At 40.5% G+C, this 24,761-nt stretch overlaps 1 protein-coding gene across 2 annotated transcripts in view; it reads left to right on the top strand.

Annotated features, from left to right (window-relative positions):
- Rexo5 (RNA exonuclease 5) overlaps positions 1 to 12,403 on the top strand; it is a 67,257-nt gene extending 54,854 nt beyond the window's left edge. Inside the window, exons 22-23 of one of the 2 annotated variants that reach the window (XR_015450389.1) lie at positions 3,494 to 3,600; positions 12,268 to 12,403. The gene's annotated coding sequence lies outside the window, so the exon portion shown is untranslated. Of the gene's footprint in view, positions 1 to 3,493; positions 11,376 to 12,267 lie in introns of those variants that run through there. The other variant, XR_015450388.1, reaches the window with a different exon arrangement.
- Positions 12,404 to 24,761: the final 12,358 nt, after the last annotated feature.

Below are 24,761 nucleotides of genomic sequence, written 5' to 3'. Positions count from 1 at the left end.
GCATGGAAACTGAGGCTCAATATAGAGTAAATTACCCAAGTTCACATAACAAACAGAGTCTGGTTATGTCTGGCTCAAGAAACATGACCTCTACCATCGAACTGACCGTGGAGCCCACCTCCAGCATAGCACCTTGGGAATGCAGACAGAGGTAGGCTCTGAGGTCAGCAACCCCAGAACAGCAAACCCTATCAGCATGGGAAAGAGAACACATGGTCCACACACAGTGCCCAAGGATGCTCTACCCACTGTCCTCCTCCGGGGTATACCAGGCCAGTCAGCCCTACTACCAGGATCCCATTAGGAAGGATGTCCTTGGGCTCTACAATTAGTTTAGCTGCCCTATACTTTCTGTGATGTTTTAGTCCACCAACATGGCAACAACTCTAGCCCGGAAACTGAAGCTCAGCTCTGCAATTGGCTTAAGTGACTGACCCTAAAAAACCTCTAAATCTGCATTTTCAAAATGGTACCTGCCTCTAGAGCTGTTGTAGGGATTCAGTCAGGAAATGCAGGTAAAGGGTATGGTGGCACACATTGTCCCCCTCACAGAAAACATGATACCTATTATTAGTAGCAGAGTAACAGACAGTTTGGTTAGCCTGCTGGGAGCCTCAGCTTCTCCCATCTGAACAGTGGGTTTCTGGCCTGTTTCCCCAGGCCCAGTCAGCACTCCTACCCACTGCCTTGAGTCATTACAGTGGGTCTGGCACAGAAACCATCTCATACCACAGCACTGACCCTATTCAACAGCACCACTGCCTCGCAACACCTGTAGGAGCAGACTCTCCAAAGGACAGGATTTCCTCGTAACTGACCCTGAATCAAATCAAGCTGAATATCTGCTCTGCCTGATGAATACTTTAAATTTCTGGCCACACGCTGTCCCTAACCTGAGGTGAGCTTTCAGCCTGTTCCTAACACCTTTCCCTTTCCACTAGTCCAGCTCTGTAGGTCTGCAAAACACACAATTCCTAGCTTTTTGCTCGGTTACGCTCTTTAATGAAACTGTCTTCCTGGACGGTCCTTCTTTCCATCACTGCAATCTCTCAAGAGATGGCAGCAAAATCAGATAATCCAGAGCTCAGTTTTCAGAAATAACAGCATTAGTATCAATGAGTAGCACTTTACATTGTTAGTATATTATAGCAGCTATATATAAACATAATTCTGTGAAGTAACTACCATCAATTACGGGAGAATAAATGGAGGCACACTGAGATCAAGGAGCCTACCTAGGGAGGAAAAAACAGGAGTACCGAAATTAGGAGGATGAGCTCAGATAAACCTGGATTTTAATCATGGGGACTGCCCCAACTAACTGTATAAATATCAGCAGCTCATGCTGCTATACCTTAAAGGACAGTTGGGGACAGAAATAAGATAATCATGTAGAATGCTCTGCTCAATACTTGGTTCACAGCAAGCTCTGAAGTGTTAGCCTTGATGACAGTGGTTGTTACCACTATTATCCCAAAGTTGGCGACAGAAGCAAGCTTCCCTTATCCAGGGAAGAGCCCTCTTTTCAGGAGCCAGTCCAAACCTGCCATGGCAATTCAGATATGTTTGTGCAGTTAAGTGACTCTGCTCTCCTGCCTCAGGTTAGGGACACAAATGGGTTATATAGAGCCAAGGACAAGGCTCTCAAGGGGAGAAAGGAAAGGAAAGAAAAGAAAAAGAGTAAAGCGGAAAAAAGCCCACATACAAACCAGGGAAACCTCGTCTAAGCAGTGATGGTTTTGAGTGTTTACCTGAAAGAACAAAGACAGCAAGTCTGCTCAGCACCGCTCAGCCTATGTTGGGCCAAGATCAGCCTACAGCTCTCCTCCCTCAATCTCAGCTCTAGTTGCCTCTGCCTCTTTCCCTCCCTTCTCTGCACATCAGCCTCCAGACTCCCTCCGCCTCTGTGCCAGCCCAGGCTAGGTTCCTGAGGATAGGCTTGGCTGCCTGCCTGGCCCCAAGCCTGGAGCAGGCACTGCTGGGCCAAAGGGCAAGGCCAGAGGCTGCAGTCCCTGGGGACGCTCCAGGTCCAAGGAAGGATGAAAATGCTTCTCCTATCTCTTAGGCAGGTCCATGATCTGACAACCAGGCAAGTCTCTGTTTAGGGGCTTATTCTCAATTGCTGAGATCAAACTGCCTCTTACCAAACAAACTACCCTGAGGGCTAACCCAAGCTAAAATTCAATGTGAATGGAAACAGGAAAAGGAGAGCCAAGTGTGAACTCCTACTACGGTAAAGAAGGATCAAGGAAGAGAAACCACTATCCGTGGATCCTGGGACTACATACTTTATAGGCCTCATCATCTTCAAACCTCACAACAAGCCTGAGAGATAAACTGTTACAGCTTTCCTAGATTAAGAAATTGAGATTTCTTAACTTTAAGCAGTGGAACTGGGAAATGAAATCAATCTGTCAGGCTTCCCATGGAAAAGTTTCACAGAGAAACTAGGTCTTATTTTAATTCTCAAATGACCATAGGCCTACAATGGAATGGAGAAGGCCAATCTGATTGGTCTGTTATTAACATATAATAATAGAAATATTTTTAAATCATTACATACATTTATTGAATAGATTGACCTGAATTGACAAGGAAAATAATGTAATCTTCATTTTACAGAGGCAGGAAGTGAGTAGAGTTTAAGGGAGTAGACTGTGATCACATAGCTAGTCTATAAAGGAAAAGGAATTCAAAAGTCCAGGGAGTCGGACTCTAAACACTCCATTCTCCATCTCTGGCTTCATTACTGTTGTCGGCTACAGTGTATGCCATGGTACACCTCTCCTCCTAAGGAGATGATGGTGCCCAAGAAGAAAACTGAGACACCTAGGTTACTTATGGACTCCTAGGTATATTCCAGACGCACTAAGCCACTATGCCCAGAGTAAACTCCTGAAGCCTTTGGTTCTCATCTGGCAACTATCTGCCTAAGCCATGTTTGGCCTTGTACAAGTCTCTGAGTTTCTGTGACCCCAACATTACAGCAAAGAGTCTGGATTAGTCTTTTCAAGTCTAATATTCTAGGACTACGGGTATTCAGAGGGTGAAGTTCTAAATTTGCAACCTTTGTGAGGACTGAAACTTTGCCTCTTTAGTGAATAGTTCTTATGCTTTTCTTGCCCATACCTATCAGAGCCAAGCTGAAAGGATAAAGCAGGGTTACTCTAATCTGAACAAGGGTTATGAGATAACATTGATTTTGCAGCCTTCCTTTTCCTTAACATCTTAGTTTGATCTCTTCAGGAACTGCAATAGGTCCTGACATATGGCAGACAGACCAGAGCAAGCTGGCTCTCTGGTGCAGCTGGTTGGGTCCAGGAAGCCTGCTCTGAGGAATGCTGTGCTGGCTACCGATGGGGAGCCTGACACCCAAGGAAATGAGGAGCTAAAAAAGCAGAAAGCAAATGCTAACACCAGTAAACAGTGTCAGCAAGACTCTTCAGACTCCCTATGACAGAAAGGACTAATCCAATCCATTCCTCCAATCTAGAACCTCTTCAGTAGCAAGAAGCCACTGACACTGCTGCTGTTTTCACATATTAGCAAAAAGAAACTCATCTTTTCAACTTTCCACTAAACAGTCTGAAGAGCTAGTAGGTACGTGTTTTTATTTCTTACTGCATGTTTGACACCCAAAGGCCAGAGAACATGAGTATATAAACTTCTCAGATTTTCTAGTCACCAGATTGAAACAGCTGCACTGGTAGAAGCCATCCTCTAGGGATTTTTGGAGAACTCCATAAGAGCACTTTGATCTCACCTGGCAACAGCAGATTCTGAATGACAGGAGAAAAAGATAGAAAATGGGTGGTGTTTATTTGTAAACTACTTCCTAGAAAGGGAATACTACAAATGTGTATTGCTGGTGTCACTTGGCACCTTCGGAGATTAGGTCTTACCCAGAGCTACTAAGATGAAAAACTGCTCCCTCTCGAAGGCAAATAAGACCCATCTGCCCCTATTTTCATGCTGTTAAGACTTTGCCCGAAAATGTCCTACAATGGCAAGCTAAGGCCATGGTTGCAGTTATGGGTGGGTAGGAACACATGACTTTCTATACCAGCCAACTTCAAAAGTGCAGAGGGAAAGAGATGGAGGAAAAAGAAAACTTTACAAAAGAAAATGAAATGGTTTTATTTTATATTATTAAAATAATCTTAGGGCTGGCTAGTTCAGTGCAAAGTAATTTCTCGTCAAAGTGTTCTCATTATTCTTTATCTTACATACTTCAAATATAATCATGCCCAGGGCCAGGGATTTAGCTCAGTGGTTCCGGCGCCTGCCTCGCAAGTGCAAGGTCCCGAGTTTGATCCTCAGTACCAAAATATATAATCATGCCCTGATCAATGATTGACTGCATATACAATAACAGTCCCCTAAGATTATAATGAAGCTGAAAAATTCCTATTTCCCAGTGACATCAGAACCCCATCATGCTGTTATGGTATAACACATTGCTCACATTTTTGAAGTGAAGCTGATGTAAGCAAACTTATTGTGCTGCCAGTCGTTTAAAAATATAGCACATATAATTAAAGTTCATGATACCCGATAATGATAATAAGCAGCTGTTACTGATTTATACATTATACCATACTTTAAAATTGTTATTTTAGAGTACATTCCTATTTATAAAGTAAATTTACTATAAAACACTAAGCTGTGTGATGCTGGCAGCAGCCTCCTATGTCTTGTGTTTACCATGTGCCTTGACTGCATGGAGGGGCTACATCAAGTGATGATCTATACCAGTGGTGGCAAACCTATGGCATGCATGCCGCAGTGGGCTGTATCACTGAAAGCTCTAAAAGGTCTGCCATCACTGATCTATACCATCTGTGTGTATAAGTACACTCTATAACATTTGTACAACAGCAAAATCATCTAACGACACATTTGTCAGACCATATCCCTATCAATGAGTGACACATGACTGTATACTATACTGAGAATATATATTTGGTTGAGGCCTGAGGAAGGAAGCCAGCCAGTGTGGGTTGGCTACAGCAAATATTATTTGCCAAATACAACGAAGCCAACAGACACATACTAGTGTAAAGGTTCCAAACACCAAATGATGAAGAATTTTTGGTCTCTGGGCATCAGAATTGAGCTATATGTTTACATGAGCTGTATCCCACATGACTCAAAATAAGCAAAACTGAGCCATATTATTTCACTGACCCACAGCTGGAAACATTTTTTGTTACCACTACTGTTCTGAGCAAGTCTGAATACCCACCTATGTACAAAGTGGGCAATACTTAGCGACATTGGATTTCTAGGAACACTTAGAACATCTGATTATCTCTTTCTAGCTTTCCCAGTGACTTTCCCTGTTTAAAACTAGACAGCCATCTTGGATTTGTGCTCTGTAGTACTATAATGAAAATGGCATGTCTGCTAGGCTCCTCATTTCTGCTCCTCTTTATGTTTGCCATTTGTTTTCTTTAGTGAAGGTGAACTACTGATTGGTACTAATTCTCTGCTTCTAGGTAATATATGGATGTCTGCTATCCTAGTGGTTTACCTGATTGTATATAGCTGATTAGTCCTCAAACACCCAATTACCACATCAACTACTCACTTTTCAGTCACCTTCTGAGTAGTTTAGCAGTCAGCAACTGATGAGAAAAAATAGTTAAATTAGATTTTTCCATCTAAGTTTATGTGCAAAAAAGGAAATTGTGAAGTGAATCAAAAAATGAGGAAGGAACCTTATACAAAGATGATAAATGACTTCCTGCAAATGTCCTAAAGGGTACCTGAATGACCACAAATGTATAGATGTGGTTTCTAGAGCCACATGGCTCTAAGTAGGCTTCAACTTCACCACATGGCAACTAATCAATTTCTTAATGTTTGCTAATTCCTAGGGAAAAAAACCTAAGTCCATTAAGACCACATTTATCAGCTTTTTCCTAGGGGCCCATGATGCAGGCTGACTGCTAATGGACAGCAGCCAGGAAGAGGAAGAGGGGCAGAAAAGACCCATACAATAAAATAATTTCTGCTTTCAATCACATTAGTAACCTGGTTAGAAAACTGACTAAGGCTTTCTTTTCTGCTGCCAAATTCAATAGTCATTCTGTGAAGTTTAGAAAATACAGAGCAGCATAAATTTAAGAGGTCAAATGAATAATCCTACCACACCAAGTATTTTAGAATACATCTTCTCAGTCTTTTATATAAGCATATACAGATGGCACATATAAATATATACATACGTATATACATTATGCACAACAAACAAACAAAATGGAAATTATATTCTATATCCTATCGTGTAACCTTTTCCATTCAACATTTTTCATAAAAATCTTCCCCTCACAAACATTTTTAAAAGAGCAGCAATTAAACAGTAGTACTGGTATTACCACTAATGCTCCAGCTATTCATGTAACCCACAGACTATTTATACTCTGCTCTTCAACCTGTCAAAAATCTAGTACTGCACTCCAGAGGAGGGCAAAGAGATTGAAACTCTCTGTATTAAAACATTTTTAATAGCCAGGTAAGTCTTCCATTGAATGGGGATACTATAATTTGCCAATTCAATCTCTTATTGTTGGATACTTAGCTTGTTCCAATAGCTCACTATTACAAACAATACTGGGATAATAGAACATACAGCTAAAATTCAGCACACTTAAAATCATTTCCTGAGAATAAATTCCTAAAAGAAAAACCAATGGATCAAAGAGTGTGCAAAAAAATCATAATTAATCTGACATTTTAAAAAGTCAATTTATTTGGGCAGCACCTTCAGAGTGCATATTTCTATCAACATCTTGTAACATCTGCCAAATAATTCAATTTCCTTCAAAAAAGTCTTTATCAAAAGCACAGTAGACATATTTAAGGAAAAATATTAAACTACCAAAGGAAAACAAGACAGGTAAAGAGATTTTAGGAATGTGTTAAATAAAGGGATTGGGAGGAGGTGGAAAAGAGATTAATCATTAAGAACATTATTCCATTTATCTAAATTTCCTTACTTTATTTTTTCTCACTTTATTTTTTCAAAAGACCACCTCTTTACACACACCAGAAAAGAAAGAGAGGAAGAAATGGGAGGGGAGAAGAGGTGGGAAGATGAGGAAAAAGAAAAGAAAAAAAGGAAATGAAAAGAATGGAAAGGAAAGGTACCCATCTTAAGATCTAATGAATAATCATCCCCTTACTAAAAGTCTAGCTTTGGGGCCGGGGATTTAGCCCAGTGGTTCCGCTGCCTGCCTCTCAAGCGAAAGGTCCCGAGTTCGGTCCCAGGTACCAAAAAAAAAAAAAAGGTCCCTATCAAGACACAGTTATGTCACTCAGACTCTTACAGAGCAGAGAAACAAAAGATCTAATACACTTTCTGATTCATTGCTCTAGGACCAACTTACTAGGTCACAGTAAACCCAATATGTCATAGGAACCTTTCGCTGAACAAGACCAATTCCCTAGCTTTCATGAAAGCTGTCAAATTCCATTACACCTTGGTAAACCATCAGGATGCTATTATGAGATGGTATGACTAATGAGCTCCAAGAACCTCTCCAATTATAACTTTTACAATCATACCTCTCCTTCAAGTAGATATGCCACAAGGTGCTTGCTCATGGCTGCTTTATTCTATTGAATTGGACATATTTTCTGTCATCTTCATGCTTTCAAGGAGGAACCTCCTCCTAAAACTCATATACCACATGAAGGGCTATAAAGTAGGAGCTCTCAAACATCTTTCTTTGTGCAATAATAACATTATCAATCATCTAGCTGAAATAGGTATTTGATCTAAACCATATTCTATGAAACTGAAAGACCAAACCTTCAGAACCTGACTACCCTCTTGGTTTCAATTACTGTCACTGAAACAATTTCTGATTTTAAAAGTGTATAAGAGTCAACTTAGAAAGTATTCAGGTTTCAAAGACAGTGACAGGAAATGCTCATGTGTGTGGGCCTGTATTGGAAACACATTCCCTGCAGGTTGAAACTCGAGGCTCTGCTTTGCTTTTTTTTCTTTAAAAAGTTACTTATTTTCACAAATGTTTATAGGGCAGTGGTGGTAAAATATATGGCGCGTGTGCCACAGTGGGCTGTTTGTTTCATTGAAAGCTCTAAAAGGTTCGCCATCACTATTATGGGGCATGAGGCCCCAGGATACAGTAACGTGTAGAGACAGATGATTAAATCAAAACAGAACTTTATGCCTAATGGAAGGCATACTTCCTAATGGAAGGACTCTGCAGAGTAAGGCATCTGATGATCCCTACTCAGTTCTTTCTCACTTCCTGCCCACATGACTGCCAGAACTGCCACTACCCAGGAGCCACTGCAATGCTGTCTACTGACACTCTGTCCTAACTGGTCCTATTTTAAGAAAAACCAATATCCGAAAGTTCCAAAACAAAGCAGCAGAACCAAAAGTCATCAATACATTTAAAAACCTACGGACCAATTTTGTATTCAGTGACAGGGTATTCATGGAAATACACCCAAATTTCTGAATGGCCATCAGTGTTTTGCCTGTATTGCAACCACATTCAATTCACCCAAAAACTGGTGGCACAAATACTGCAGCTTCTTCTGCTGCTCCAGTACAGTCCTACACCTCCTAAGGAGCACAGGAATGACGTGCACTGCACAGCCTGACCCTTTCAGCTCTTTCAGCACATGTGTAACTACCTAACACCTCAGTTTTATCACTTGAAAATTGGTAAAATCAAAAGATCACTGTGAAGAATAAATGGCTCCTTCATATCAGATGGTGAGTTGGATGCTGAGATGGATTTCCTGTCCTACCAATGCAAGTGTCATTTCAATTTAATTGAGGACACTATCTTTTCACAGCCCAGACCTCCTTGAAATTCTTTTGATGACTTATTGTCTGTTCCCCCCACTAGCAGAGCTGTCATCCAGTTAGCATGTGTTTCCTAAGTATCTGCTGAATGAACAATAACCTGACACTGAGCACTCCCTCTGTACAAGGTACTAGGGTTTATCGCTTTGTATCTGTTAGTCATGATTGAATAAATGATGAATCTGACATGCCTAGCTATTTCCCTAGCACAGTCAGTAGCCAATGGTAGCTATTTATACCAATTATAATTAAAAGATGATGTTAAAAACTAACAGCAGTAAAGGGAGCTGACTCCTAAGGATGCAGAACTCAATATCACTTCTCAAAAGCTGGTTCTCAAGGTCCAGTTTCTCCTAGACTCCTCCAGTTCCACCACTCCATTACCTTCAGAAACGAGGAAAGAGGGAATTGTCTCATTGCTCCAACTATTCCTGACCTCATCAGTTTCTCAGATAATGTGATATTAACACAGCTTCTCAGCTAGCAGTTACAGCTCCGGCTCTCCTCACTTCACAAGCTAATTTTCTCTTCAAAGACATAGAAAGCCAGAATTTGAAGCTGAAGCAGGGAGAGATTCTCTTTCTGACCTATACTTTAGTCACTTAGAAAAAAATTGACATTATTAATGGAAATTACTCCTGCCTTCTCTTTTACAAAGGGTATAAATCCAGGGGTTTATGGAAGGCATAGTCACACACTCTTAAGAAGTGTCAACAAAAATCTTCAGGTGCTGGTCTAACCTGTGTCTTCCCTATCTCAGTAAATAAAAGCATCCTACTGAAGGGGTTTGAGATGCAAGAACAAAAGCCAGCACCTTTTTTGAATGATGCTTATTCTTGTTTTAAACCAGGATTCAACTATTTAAAACATGGACTCATAGCCAGTTTTATAGTTTTGAGCTATGTTATACTACTGTGTTATTTACAAAACTCATTTGATGACAGAGAGGCTTTTAATTCAGGTGAATGAAACCTATACCTTGTCAAAGATGGTAAGAGATGCAGACAGTGAAGGTCCTCCCATTTCTTTGAAACCACTGGAGACAATGAACTCTGTTGCATATGACCACAAGAAATGGCCAAGAACTAAAGTCCTAAACAGGGCTTCCAAAGCCAGACATACTTGCCAAGAAAGCAAAGAGCAGATTCCATCTCCACTAGCTGGCAGGCCCACACATTCTGCTTATCCATGTGAAACAGCCAGCTCTGGCTCTCCCCGCCCCCAGGCCCAGTTAGAGAGAGAGAAGAGCAACACTGGTGACTTTTCTAGGAGATTGTTTTATAAAAATAGAACTTCCAATTTTAGGTCTAAAATCGAAAAGGAAAATAGCCAGAATTAGAAGTTTGTTTTAACACAATACACTGAAAATTACAAGTTTAAGCACTGGTAGCTGGGGACAGGGCATCACACCACCACATGATTTTTCAGTAAGTCATAAAAATAGTACAGGCTTGTTTAACAGTGGATGTCCACCAGCAATAGAATTATGAAGTCCACTTGTGTCAGATGATGGAAAACCACACTGATACTCCTCCTGTGTTTGTTTCAGCAGTGGCAGGAATGATACAAATGAACTGCAGCAGCAACTTATAAGACAAGAGGCATTAATAAACCTCTTTTGAGGCTAGTCCAAAAATATCTGAAACCCTGAGTATGACTCATTTTTCAGAAGGGGGGGGTCAACCTCTAAAACGATTAAATCACTAACTGAAATAGTTCTGGATTCCTAACACCCATTCTTGATTAACATACCTTTGTGTCAAAGCAAAAGCCAATTGCACATTCAACAGCAAGATGCTATCCTTTCAGTTATAAGACTCATTCTGGTGTGACTAGATGAGAACAACAAAGATTAATCTTCAGGTCTAGATGAATACTGTCATGATAATAAAGACCTTCCCCCAAAGGGCTTGTGGGTACTGTAAATTATATAACAAATCCCCTTCTGCCAGGCAGCCAGGATTAATTCCTATTCACCCAGGTTTTAACTCAGTATTGGCAATGGCTCATCAAAATGTAAAAGTCATTATTTGCCACTGCTCTGAAAAAGGCACAGTCATCTTTCTCACTGCAAATCAGTCTGCTGACATTAACTACTCATTCACTGCATGAGAAGTCAACTCCGTAATCTTAAAAAACTTCGGCATTTGTTTCTTCCAAGCCAAAAATGAAAAACTGTTTAACAACCAGAAAGGAAAATACTTCATTATTTTCTCCCCTACGAAGCTCCTTCTCATTTTGTTTTTAATTGGTGGTTATGACCCTCCAATGAGATACAACCATCGATTGAAAATTTCAGGACCAAGGGGGCTGGGGATTCAGCTCAGTTCTGAGTTCAATCCCTGGTACCGAGAAAAAAAAAAAGAAAATTTCAGGGCCAAACTTGAAGGTTGCCTCTTGTATTGCACCAGACATAATGCTAGGCATTTTCTAGTCACAACAGCATTTTATTTGCAGTTGGTACTACTGCTATTCCTATTTTACAGATGAGGAAATAAGCTCAGAAATGAAGTACTTACACAAGCCCCCACTGTGTGACAGAAACAGGGATGCTCACCCAACCTTCCAACATTCCATCTGCTTCCTAAGTTTCTGAGTGTCCTTCAGTTAGAAATGTGTCTACTTCTGGCCAGTGTGCTGTAGGCAGAAAGGACATCATGAGCATAGCCTTGGCACATGACATCTCAGCCATCCTTTCCCTACCACGGTGAATCACAACTGACCAAGACAGCACAGATGGTGCAGTACAGAGCAGAGCACTGAACTTTTATCAGATTAAGCCAAACTTTGCAAGTTCTAACTCCTGAATATCTATCCTTCCTCAGTAATTCTGTAGTGACTTAGTTCAAACCCCTACCATGTCTGGTGTAGTACCTTCACAAAAGATTTACCTACTGTTAACCTCTCTCCACACTGCCATGGAAGTAATCTAACACACACACACACACACACACACACACACACACACACACACACACACACACACACACACACACACAGGGGCATGTCATATTCCTACTTAAAATAATGTAATAGCTCCCCCTCACCTATAGAATGAAATCCAAACTCACCAACATATAGAAAGCTCTTTAGCCTCAACTGCTGTCATAATTTCCAGCCTTCATCCCAGGAACGATAGGCATACTAAAACTTCTGCCATTCCCCAAGACGTCATAGCTTCTTGTGTATAGTTTCACACACACTGTTAGCACTCCTGAGAATGCCTCTTCATTCCTCATTTTCTAGTCTTGCTCCTTTAAGCCTCGCTCAGATTTTCTTTCTACAGGAACTTTTCTTGCTGACCAAGTACCTCTCTGCCCCTTAGCACTTGCATTTATAGCACTGATATTTTTACAGCACTGATTTTACAACCCCGCCTAATGGTTTTGTGTCTGGTGTTCCTACCATACTATAAGGTTTGCAAGAAGATCCACAAGAGGCACTCAGATTTGTTGGAATGAATGGCTGGCAACATGTGAACACATTTCATTCAGACAACATGTGCTTCACTTCACTTTGAATATAACGGTGACTGCATTGCATTCTGAGGGCCAACATTTCTTAGCTTTCAAGATTGGTTTGAGTTTCAGATGTCCTCTATGAATGATATGCATTCCATCTGGGAAATCCAGTCCCTTGCTTATATATTCTAACTGGAAAACTACAAAAATCTGGTTCTTCTTAGGGAGACGATATCTTGCATCTGCTTGGAAACATTAAGCACTGTTAAAAGTGTGTTTTACAATTTTTTTTTCTCTTGAGCTGCTATGGCAATCAAAAGCTCTTTTGTTTACACACAGGTTTTGTCAGAAGTGCTAAATGCTGGAGACTTCGAGAATTTTCTGTTGAACAAATCAATTTAAGTATCACATGCAAATAGTAAATGCATAAATAAGAAGGGGCTTTGGCAAAATTACTCACAGGGAAGGAAAGACCATCTCCTTCCAAATGGGGAAAAGGCAACTGGAAAGATTTTTACCTGTTGCATAACTTTTTATTAGCTCTTTTTGCTGGGCCAAGCAATGGTTGATAGCTGGCTACTTAGAAAAGCAAATACTCTGATAAATTAAACAACTCCAGTTCTTTGACTAAAAAAGTTTTAAAGTCAGAAAATGAGTGAAACGATTAAGTCTGAAATTAAATGTTCTTATTTTACTTTTTCATTGGAAGTTGCCATAAAAGTTCAAATTTTCAACATCTTGAAAAAGACTTTATCTTAAAAGTGAAAAGACTGTAGATGAACTGAAAGGTTATTCTACCACGAGATAACCATAACTGGTGCTGGAAACCTGTAAGAACATCTTGAAAAGGTATTGAACTCTATCACATGTTTGTACAGCTTTCTTTCTGACTCTAAGTTATGTACTGTCTTTTTAAAAAATGTGCAGCCTTGAATGCTTATGCTTTTATGGAGATTTTGTACCATGGAGAAAATTATTTGTATGATTAGGAAAGAATAATCTTCTTTCATGTGGCTCTCATCTTTAAAAGCCCAACTGCTCAGTTGCCCACAACAGATCTTAACCAAGACACATCGATCCAATGGCAATTTCCCAAGAGAAGGAAATGAACAACACCATTATAGCTTTGCAAAACAGCCTGTAGACCAAGGGCAAATGTCACAAACCTTGCCATCCCCTCTCAGAATTTATCCAGCTTCAGTCATTACCTATAAATAATGAGTAACTTCCACACCAGGGGAAATGAACTATTTCAGAAATGTGGTATCTATCCTGTGTAAGGTGGTCTTATGATTTTTACAACCAAGGAGAAAGGTAAAGGTAAAAGTTAGAATTCAAATGTAAAATCTGTTCAAAGGATACTTGCTACAGCTGTATGTCATAAAGTAAATCTCAGTGGGAAGAGAGAATTTTAATTCTGCAAAACATAGTCTTCAGTAAAAGTCTTTTTCCTTTTCTCAGTGTGCCCAGTAACATAGGTCAATTTCTCTCAGGAGACAAAACAGTATGAAAGATAAAGTTAAAATTATACGAGGACTTCAGGCATGAAACACTAGATCTCACTCCATTTGTACTTATTCTGACATCCTGTAAAAAGGCAGGGGATGCAGCATAGTGGTAGAGTGCTTGCCTAGCAAGCTCAAGGGCCTGGGTTCTCCAGCACTACAAAAACATCATCATCAGGCCGGGGATTTAGCTCAGTGGTGCCACCACCTGCCTCGCAAATCCAGTACAAAAAAAAAAACCAAACCGACAAAAACCCATCATCATCATTGTGTATTACATAAATGAAGTAAAGCAGGGCGTAGTGGTGTACGCCTGTAATCCCAGCACTACCGAGGCTGAGGTAGGAAGATCATCATGAGTTCAAGGCCAGCCTGGACTACAGAGCAGGACCCTGTCTCAAAAAATGAATGAATGAATAAAGTAGAAGAAAAACTTATCATTGTCACCATTTTGCTCTATTGTAACTTAATGTTGATAAGAAAGCAGCACAAAAAGGTAAAAGTCATGATTATAGCAATTGTTTAAAATCATTAAACAACTTAAATCCTCGCCCATTATGCAGAGTTAATTTAAACAAGAGCACTAGTAAAACAGACCAAACACTAAATGTAGGTAACGAAAGATGACAAAGTTAAAATACACAGAAAATGCCCAAGAATTACAGGGAATGAAGGCTTTAAAAAGAAACTCCACAAACCAGACTATATCTGAAAGCAGCTTTTTCAGCTTCTATTACTCAACAGAAATTACTGTGGGGGGGGTGCCTCCCACAATAGATAGTATCATTTCTACCACTACTTGTCTGCCTTCTCAAGACCTCCACTATGTTGAATTATGAGCAAAACGACAGATAGTGAAGTAAGATTTTTAAATACTGCCTGTCTCAGTGTTTAACTTCACATGTCACAATGTCCCTTTAGAGGAGTTACCAGTAATAAGTAATTGTAGGTCAGCTTTTGAGATGGGCAGAGCCTCAGCCTTCCAGAGCTTTGAAACCATGTTTGAGCTTGGGTACAAGCAAAGTGGTCAGACTTGTTTTTCTTCCCAACAGAACAAATCAGACCCTACTCCTACCATGGGAATCTCCACACCAAAAAGTGAATGGAATTTAAAATCAATCGAGGTAGCTGGAAAACTGTTAAAGCTGAAGGAAGAAACAATATTATTCATTTTTTTCATTACTCAAAAAAAAGCACTGCTACTATGTCTATGATATTTAAAATTCTATAATTCTACCTATGGGCATTTTTTGCCATGAACATAGATATAGAAATGTGTCAATTCACTTCAGTTACCCAGTCTTTAAATGTGCTCAAATTTGGACCTGTTGCACCGTGGCCATGACCACACAGACTTCATTAAGTAAGGTGTGACACTGCACCAAAATTGCAGAGTCCTGGAATTTATAACATTTAGTCATTCCTACACTACCTTATACACTTACATGTCCATTTACCATCCCAACAATTATTCACCTAATGGTTTTTAAAGCTTGAAAAAAGTATATCTAAATGATACTAAAGGTATCATTCTAAGCACCTTTATCCATGTAGTCGCAGGTGTTATATACTAGTTATGTCTTTCATCAACACTCTATTAAAAACACAGAAAGCAGGGAGACAGGACTTTTACAAAAGGGAAGGAAACCAAGACATGGAGAGGAGGGGAAGGCAAAGGGATAAAAAGATGTTATGTACATGTACTAACTCCCCATGATGAATGGAATCATTATGTACTGCAAATGTATTAATTTAAAAAAAAAGAGTAAATCTAGAAAAAAACTAATGAAGATATTCATCAAGAACCACCAAAAATCATCTTGCATATCATCAGTGTACAGAAAACACACTCTGGCGTGCTCACTGAAGCAGCACATATATTAAAAGTGTAACCAAAGTCATGCGTTGAGAAACAGTAATTTCGTTCTAAATCCTTTATGTCACAGTTAAGGAAATAAACTCAGAGCGAACCTAACCTGCTCAGAGACACACAGCACCTTGTGATATCTAGGCTACCCCTGAAATAACTACAGTAGACTTTCCAGGTGGTTGAGCTATCAGAAGTAGAGGCCTGGACTCAGGAGTTGACCAAGGAGTGAGCCCTGAGAACTCAGGAGCCCTCTGTGCATGGATCTGGGCTTTCCACTATCTCTGAGAAGCAACATACAAAACATGGTACTTACCAACTGATTCTCTCAAACATTGTATGGATTGGCTGAAACAGATCTGCTTTCTTTCAGTCTCATGTGGTTTTGCTCAACTCACTGAACTTTAAGGCATAAGGCCATAGATAAAAATGTCTGCTGACAAAGGGGTAGAAGTGGGAGGGGTAGGGGAAAGGAAAGAAGGGAAAGGAAAAATTATGAGAAAAGGAAAACATGGAAGAAAAAGTCTTTGTAAATAGGGAGGGGTGGGGGGGTGAAGGGAGGATGGGAAATGGGGAAAAAATAAGAACCAAGATATATCATGTAAAGGTACAAGTACCCAATGATAAATGTGAATGTATTGTATACCTAAAATGGACCAATAAAAAAATCTAAGAAAAAAAAAATGTCTCCTGATCAGTTTCCCAATTTTTGATTCAACAGTATCCTAGCCCCTGACTCCCACAGTTAGACTCATACAGGCTCTATAGGGTTTCAGGAAAAAGATTTTCCATCTCTGGGTTTTAGGCCAGCTTTGGAAACAGAGTGGAAGTTTCCATACAGAGTCACTCATGTATTTCCCAGATATCCAAAGGGCAGCTTTTATTTTCAAGTGATAGATAATTTGTGTCTATACACCTAGCAGTGTTTCATACACTGTCCCATACTTTTGACCACAGGAAGATAAAATGATACAGTTCCTGGCCACCTGGAAGTTATGGGTCCAGGTAAGCCTGGCTATGTACACCACATAGCTAACAATACATGCTATTAAATGTTTATTTATATGCCAGGTACTTTGGCATGTTCTTGAAATGTACTTTCTGATTTAATTCTCACAACAATTTGCTGTGATTTTCTTCATTCTATACTCGATAGACCTGAGGCCTAGAGACAAGTGGCTCATTTGAGTTCAAGGGAGTTCAAGTAGGTGGTAAAATTGAAATCCAGGCCAGGGACTTAGCTCAGTGGTTTCGCTGCCTGCCGCGCAAGCGCAAGAACCCGAGTTCGATCCCCGGCACCAAAAAAAAAAAAGTCAAATCCAGACTGATTCCAGACCTATACTCTTAACCAATGTACTATGTATACCCAACCCTTTAAAAAAATCATTTAAACTGAGCAAGCGCAAGGACCTGAGTTCGATCCCTGGTACCAAAAAAAAAAAAAAAATCACTTAAAGGGTAACATGATGTCTGTGTATCTGACTTATTAAGTTAGCTTGTTTCTTTCTTTAGGAAGATCTAAGTGCACTTGTGAAGTTCAACAGTATAGCACATTCTGGAATGCCATTTTCATATTAAGAGTTCACTTCTTATAGTCTGATGCACTTCAATTTGCAGTATCTGCATGTCAAAAACACAATCAAATAATAATTGTTAATTATCATTTAAATCAAGTGTGGGTACTTAGGGGGTACAAAAATGGAGAATTAATATGGTAAAATAAAAAATATATTTGGTCTTTGTCCTTTGTTCCTGCCAGTTCCTAAACCCTTGGAATTTCCAGACTGCCGTGTCTTTTGTTATTCCTGGAGCACCCTTCGGACCATACCTGAGTTTATGGTAACAAAAGGACTTTGGGATGGGTGCTTTTTTCTCCTAAAGGTTTCAAGGGTGGACTGGCCACACCAGAAAGGAGCTCAAGATCAGATTAAATGCCCTACTTTCTGACTTCTAGAGACAGTTCAATCACAGAAACTGTCTGGTACTGGGGATCGAACTCGGGTCCTTGTGCTTGTGCAGAAGGCGGTGAAACCACTGAGCTAAATCCCCGGCCCCAATCACCAATGGCCAATGCCATTACTTATGCAATAAAATCTCAATTAAAACTGAAACAATGAGGCTGGGAGAAGGTCTAGGTTGGTGACCATACTGGTGGTGCTGGGAGTGTGGTACCCCCACAGCAGACATGTAGCTCCACACCCTTCAACTCATGCATGGCCCTAAGCATCTATTCCATTAGGTTTCCCTGGATTAAATTGTGTTTGTTGTTTTTTTTTGTGAGAGGGGGCAATGGGGAATCCAACTCAGGGCCTTGCACATGCTGTATAAACACTCTACCACTGAATTACATCCTTAGCCCAAATTATATCTTTTATAGTGAAACTATAGTTCTAAAAAATCATGCACTGGCTGAGTTCTATTAATCATGCTAGCAAATTTTCAAGCCTGGTGAGAGAGGTCACGGAAATCCTTGAATTTGTGGTCTGCCAGGCAGAAATACAGGTAATTTGGGAATACCCAATACTGGTAGCTGGCATCTAAAATGGGGAAAAACCTTGTGGGGTTGAGTTATTAACATGTGGATTCTATGCTAATTCAGGCAGTAACAGAACAGGCCTGGGATTTAGCTCAGTGGTTCCGCCGCCTGCTTCGAAAGCACAAGGTCCTGAGTTTGATCCCCGATACCAAAAACTACAACAAAAAAAACCAAACAGAGAGTAACAGAACTGAACTGCTGCACACTAACTTCCTGCTACAGAACTATGGGAATGATATAATTAATAACCTATGCAAAAGAGGTTCACATTAAAATCAACATCACTGATGGTGAGAAGCCACTTCCTTGCTTGATCTGATCAGGAAATCTGCTCCTGCAACCCATTGAGAGTGAGCACTGCTTGGTGTTCTGGCACCTAGGTTCAGGCCCTTTGGAGAGACCCACAAGTGTCTAGTAGAAGAAAAAAAAAAATTTTAAAGAAGACTCATTTAAAATAATAAAGAAAACACTGGGCCGGGGATTTAGCTCAGTGGTTTCGCCGCCTGCTGAGCAGGCACAAGGACAAGGACCCAAGTTGGATCCCCAGTACCAAAAAAAAAAAGAAAAAGAAAACACTGATGCTGTAGAAATGCAAAGTTAAAAATAATTACCAGGGGGCCTGGGATTTAGCTCAGTGGTTCCGCCGCCTGCCTTGCAAGCGCAAGGACCTGAGTTCGATCCCCGGTACCAAAAAAAAAAATAATTACTAGTATTAGTTGTGATTTATTTCATGTTTATTATCCTTCCCATGAGTCAGTTATAAATTACCGAGAGTTGACATGTCACCGTTCCCCTGAACAGACATTGCTAAATGACAACAGCCACCACTTAGCGTTCTCTTCATTACATAAACTGATGAACCCAGAAACATTATATTTATCTTTCCTACCAACTTCTGACTTGTGAAAATAAAAGCCAGCCCCAAGTTAACAGAAATTTTTTTAAAAGGCTAGAACTCCATAAGCAGTCTATCATGAATGATTAGTCAATCTTGAAGACCAATCTAGTCAAATCAGCCACTGCATCCCTACCTTCATCTGTGCAGCAGAAATAAACCTTCCAGTTGGAGGTGGGGTGGGGAGAGGACTTGCGGTCAGGACTCTGGGCAGGGTCACTGCACTGCCCAATTCTATTCCACAGGTCCCTGTGCTCCTCCTAGCGAACAGTATTCCCCAGAGTTGGCAATCTTGGGGGCCTGCTTCTTTTCAATCCACCGTTGCCCCAGGAAGGACCATTATTAGCGTTTTCAACTATTTCTCTGCTGTTCCACAGTGGACAGGTCTCCTCCTCCTGTACTGTCTTTAAAATACCCCCTCATCATCCCAACTCTGCCTCACAGGCTGACTCCCCCTCCACCAAACCAGCCATCTGAATGCCTCTGGAAAACCCTTTACGTTTTCTCTTTCATAAAGGTTAGAAAACCACAAGCAGAATTCTCTTTCCAATGGGCATGAACTGTAACCAACTGTTTTGAGTAAATAACTGGACAAGTGACTAGGTATTTGAAAGAAAAACACTAACTTGCTAAGATAAAAGAACCACGGGAACATCCTTAAAAATGGACACAGAGGGCCAGGCACAGTGGTATATGCCTGTACTTCCAGCTACTTGAGAGGCTGAGGCAGGAGGATTACAAATTCAAGGCCAGATTGGGGACTGAAATAAAATCGGCTAGAGATGTAACTCAGCGGCAGAGCACTTGCCTAGTATTTGAGGCCCTGGGTTCAATCTCCAGTTCTGAAGAGAAAAACAAAACAAAACAAAACAGGACACAGAGCATTCACCATATCACATCTAACTAGTTCCTTTTACTGAGACAAAAAAAAGTCACTACAATTGGGAAAATAACTCCTTAGAAGGCCAAGATTTCCAGCACATCCCTGACTGTGCCTCCTAGGACCCACACTCTAGAGTTCCACACCATCACTGAGGCAATGTATACCTAACCTCCCACTCCTGTTCAAAGGGCACCTACTAGGTGATCAGCCAGTAGATATAAACCAAGTGTTTACCTGAAAGCAAATTTACCTCACAGATATTAAAATAACATAAGGAGGAGTATATATCCACTGTCATTATTTCTGCAGGGCTGTTCTGTCAATGGGTACATCTGAATTTTCCTGTTCAGATTTCAGAGTGGGTCACTGGGAAACGGGGGTACCTTACACTTTTCAGCATTCTGCACAGGTACTCTCAAAGCCTCAACTCCTTTTTGATTTTTTTTTTTTTTTTTTGGAGACTGGGTCTTCCTAGGCTGGCCTCGAACTCATGGTAGTCTTCCTGCCTCAGCCTCCCAAGTGCTGGGATTACAGGCACGTGCCACCATGCCTGACCTACTTGAATGTAATGTAGTCACTTTTGGAAATATTTTGAGGAGAAAAGGCCAGCTCTTTCAGTATTTGAAAACCTCTGCTAAACTAGGGAGCACTCATCCCATTACTTATTAATAACTTTGCTTCACCTATGCCACAAGAGCCCTCTCTAAAAAATTAATCATTTGTGACCAAACGTTTGAGTAAAGAACCCAGGAACATAGAAGACCAAACACCAAGGATTTAATTAGACTGAAATCCTATTGAGTGTCCACAGGGACTTGAGAGGCAGTGTAACTGAGAGGACAAGAACGAGTGCTGAGAAGGCCTATTCTTTGCTCTGTAACTTTCTCATTTTCTGTTTTTCCATTAAAACAACTGTTTTTCAACTGTTTTCCAGCCTCAGAATATTTTATTCAACTGAAATCTTATGAAGAAGGGCAATATAACAGAATATTATAGGAGCTTTTTCCAGAATGAGGCTGTGGTGTAAAGTGGAAGGATGAGAACAAGCTCTCGCATCCCTGCCACAAGCATACTCCAGAAATGGCCCCCAAGGGGGTTCCTTAGAGTTCAGCTTGAAAAAAAAAAAAAAAAATCACACTAGTAGCAGAAGGTTCTGCAAAGATCCAACTTTCCTGGAAATGGAATGAACTACATTTAATATACTTAATGCCACAACCTAAGGAAACTGTGCAGCATCAAAATTTAAAATCACACACCAGCTTACTTTAGGTCAACACAGCAGAGACTAAGCCAGTGATGGCTAACATTTTAGAGCTTTCAATGACATAAACAGCCTGCTGTGGCACGCATTCGATAGGTTTGCCACTGCCGGTCTAAGCCATTTGTGAATAAAAACTAAGTTAAAAGGGACAGTATAACCAAATTTTGATGCATGACTGTGTGGATGCAATCTGCTACTAAAATAAGGGGGTGCAGGTCTTTCCAACACTGTCTCCTCAACTAACAGCTAGAGAGGCAATGGCTACAAGTTGTTGAACACTCCCCAAACATGAAAAGTTCTACACTATGCAGTGGTGCTATCCATGACCCTCAGTCAGTCAGTCATCAGATCAGTCTGGATCTACAAGTGGCAGTGATAGAATTATTTCCAGGTGCCAAGTGGCAAGGTTGTGCCCTCTGGTGGGGCAGAATAGGAGCATGGTACTTCCCAAAGCGATGCAATCCAGATGCTCATGCAACAGTTCAGCTTAAAACCCAACATAACACAACTTGAAAAATACTCTTGAGCAAGGGTGAGTCCTCAGGAAGCAGGAGTCATTAAGATATCCACTTGCCTATGCAACCAGGTTGGTATCCAGGTGACTAATATTTTGCCACAAGAGCTAATCATACCTCAAGACTGATTTGCTAAATTTCCCTATTGTGATGTATGGTATTTAATAAGGTCTCATTTGCATACATCTTAAAATAATTGGGCATTTTCCTCCCTGACATTTTCTCCTTTTAACACAGCACAACTTCAAATAATTAAGAGTTTGAGCCACTTCCAACATTTTCTCTCATTATTCCCTCCCAAATCTTATCCACCTAAAAAGAAATAGAAAAAACAAACCATCATCTAGCAAAACAAAAGAACTAGTAAAACTAGACTTGGGCTGGAGAACACTAACTCAAATGACCCTGGTCTGTTGTGCAAAGAGCTCCAGAACACCGCTCTAACATTAAGAAATGATCCTGGCTCACTGGTATGAACATCTGTAAACAGACACAAAGAGGTAACTGTAAGTTATCAAGAGCTGAGGAAACAGGAGTTACCATGTAATTACCATTGTTTCAATCTGAGTTACCACTTCACCTCAAAACAACTGGCAGATGGTGTACAATTAACTCGCCTTACTGCAAAACATGTATCAAAACAGTAGTAAAATCAGATTAACTTTAAGTCAACTAATGCACCACTTACCCACAACTCCAATAACAAGTGGCATCAGCTGACTTTCTAGGTTGTTCACCTTTCAGAAAAATTTATCCAAAAGAGCCCAAAGTTCAAGAAAAAAACTCACTGGTACCCTAGATTAAAAGGCTGGCTCAGCTCCAAGACTTCAAATTCACTTAGATTTGCAGATTCTTTCCCCAAACACAATTAGTGGCCACTGTAGGAGTTAAAGGGTTCTGACTGTGTTCAAGTCCCCTCCTACCCATCCACCCCCACTTTCAAAAATTAAAAGAGCCACCAGTATCCAAACTGGCTGATGAAATTTCAGCCTACAGGATATTTTCATACTTGAGTTATATATAATAAGCCACTGAAATGAAGATGAATAGTGGACAGTTTAATAGCCCTTCAGATACAGCATGTCATGCCCAGCATTGGCATATGAAAGTCAAGTCCAAAATCTTTAATCTGGCCACAAACTGTACATATACACCCATATATATATGTATATGTATGTGTGTGTGCACGTACACACACACCTACTTCACTACCATTCTCCACTCTTTTGAAAAATTCTTTAATATAGAGGGTGGAGTCTATTATTGCATGGTCCGAACTGTTCATGTTATTTGCTTGCTAAGACCTTCTCTTTACCTTTAAATCAGAATTCAATAATTCAGTACCAGAGTCTAAGCGATGATGGAGAACTTTTAGAGCTTTTAATGATAACAAACAGCCTGCTGCAGCACACATGCCATTGGTTCGCCACCACAGGAAGCCATTCACTATATCCTGTTTACCACAGGACTGCCCAGAAAGCTCTATTCAAGTTGGTTCCAACAATCCATCTACAGGTGTTACTAGAGTACTAGGACTCAAAGCAGGTGACAGTCCTCAATTTCTGATTCATGTTACCAAACACAAAAAGGTTTTAACCTTTCTGAGTTTACTACCAACAGCCCAAGCAACACTTCAACTACTGGCTCAAAAGCCTGATTCACTTAAAAAACACACTCATTCCTGTGAGGTTCAAATGAAGAAAAAGCATATTCTTCATGTTTCAGCCCACTGCGATGTCTTAAAGAGTGCCTGGTCAAGGAGTCATGATTAGGCATCTCAAGTGGACAATCTGGTCAAGGTAAGCCTCAAAAGCAGTAGACTACTGGAGATGAATGTTCCCCAACAGAAGGCAAAAGTTAGTTACATCCCTTGGTTACATGCCAACCCAAAGATGCCGACATAGTGGAAATGAGTTCCACAATGGTCATTTATCTATTGTAATCCACTGAGTGAACTTTTAGCACCAACCTACATCTCAGGCTAAGGGTTATTAGGCATCAGAAGGATGGACAAGAGTGGAATTATTGCAACATAAATTCTGCTTCCCCACAAAAAATCACTTTAAACTGAGATCTTGATGGTCACTTTTGTAGACAAACAGGGGCATATTATTAACATGCTCCCAATCATTCAACCTTGAGTCCACAGAGACAGAAGACTCATACTACCATACATTCAGAATAGTTATGGAATTTTAAGGAGCAGCATAGGACAGAATAAGGAAAAATGTGTGTTCTCAACTGAATATCCTGTTGAGTTTGAAACACCTAGCAGATTTATATGCCAGCAAAGGTCCAGGTGATCACTGCCTCTTTCTCCACCCTCAGCAGGCTGACTTTTTAAAATATAGTCCAATACTACCTGCGAAAATAGTAAGTGATAAGACCCTCAGAAAGGAAAGAGTCGGGTGTGGTGGTACACGCCAGTAATCCCAGCACTTAGGAGGCTGAGGCAGGATTGTTTTGAGTTCAAGGTCAGCCTGAACTATACCAGGAGATCCTGTCTCAATAAACTCCCAAAAAAGAAACAAAATTAATCAAAAAGGAGACTTACTGTCTATTTCCTCTTCCTTCTTGCTCTTACTTTGTGTACCTATTCTGAACCCTACCTCCACTTCTCTGGCCTTGTCCCTTTTCCCTCAACTTGTGCTCACTCAGTTCTGGGTTTTCCTGCATACTCCTGTCCCCTTCTTCCCAGTCCCTGAAACTGGCCAACCTAATTACTGCTAGTTTCTGGACTAGCTGTTCCCTGAACCTTTAAGGCTGCTCCTGTTATCATGGTTGGCCCCTTTTTAATTTAAAGTTCAGTTTGTCTCCTCCATTTTGTTGTTGGAACAGTATCTCACTAGATAGTCCAGACTGGCCTTGAAACTCACAGTGTAGCTCAGGCTGGCCTTGAACTCACAATCCTCCTGCCTCAGCTTCCCAAGTACTGCAATTATAGCTGTGTACTACCTACCACACCCAGCTAGGTGTTTCTCCACTGA

The sequence above is a fragment of the Heterocephalus glaber genome, unplaced genomic scaffold, assembly GCF_053883595.1.
Source record: "Heterocephalus glaber isolate CG9 unplaced genomic scaffold, H.glaber_assembly_v1.0 deba00000943, whole genome shotgun sequence".
Taxonomy (NCBI): domain Eukaryota; kingdom Metazoa; phylum Chordata; class Mammalia; order Rodentia; family Bathyergidae; genus Heterocephalus; species Heterocephalus glaber.
This window is presented reverse-complemented; position numbering and strand designations above follow the sequence as displayed.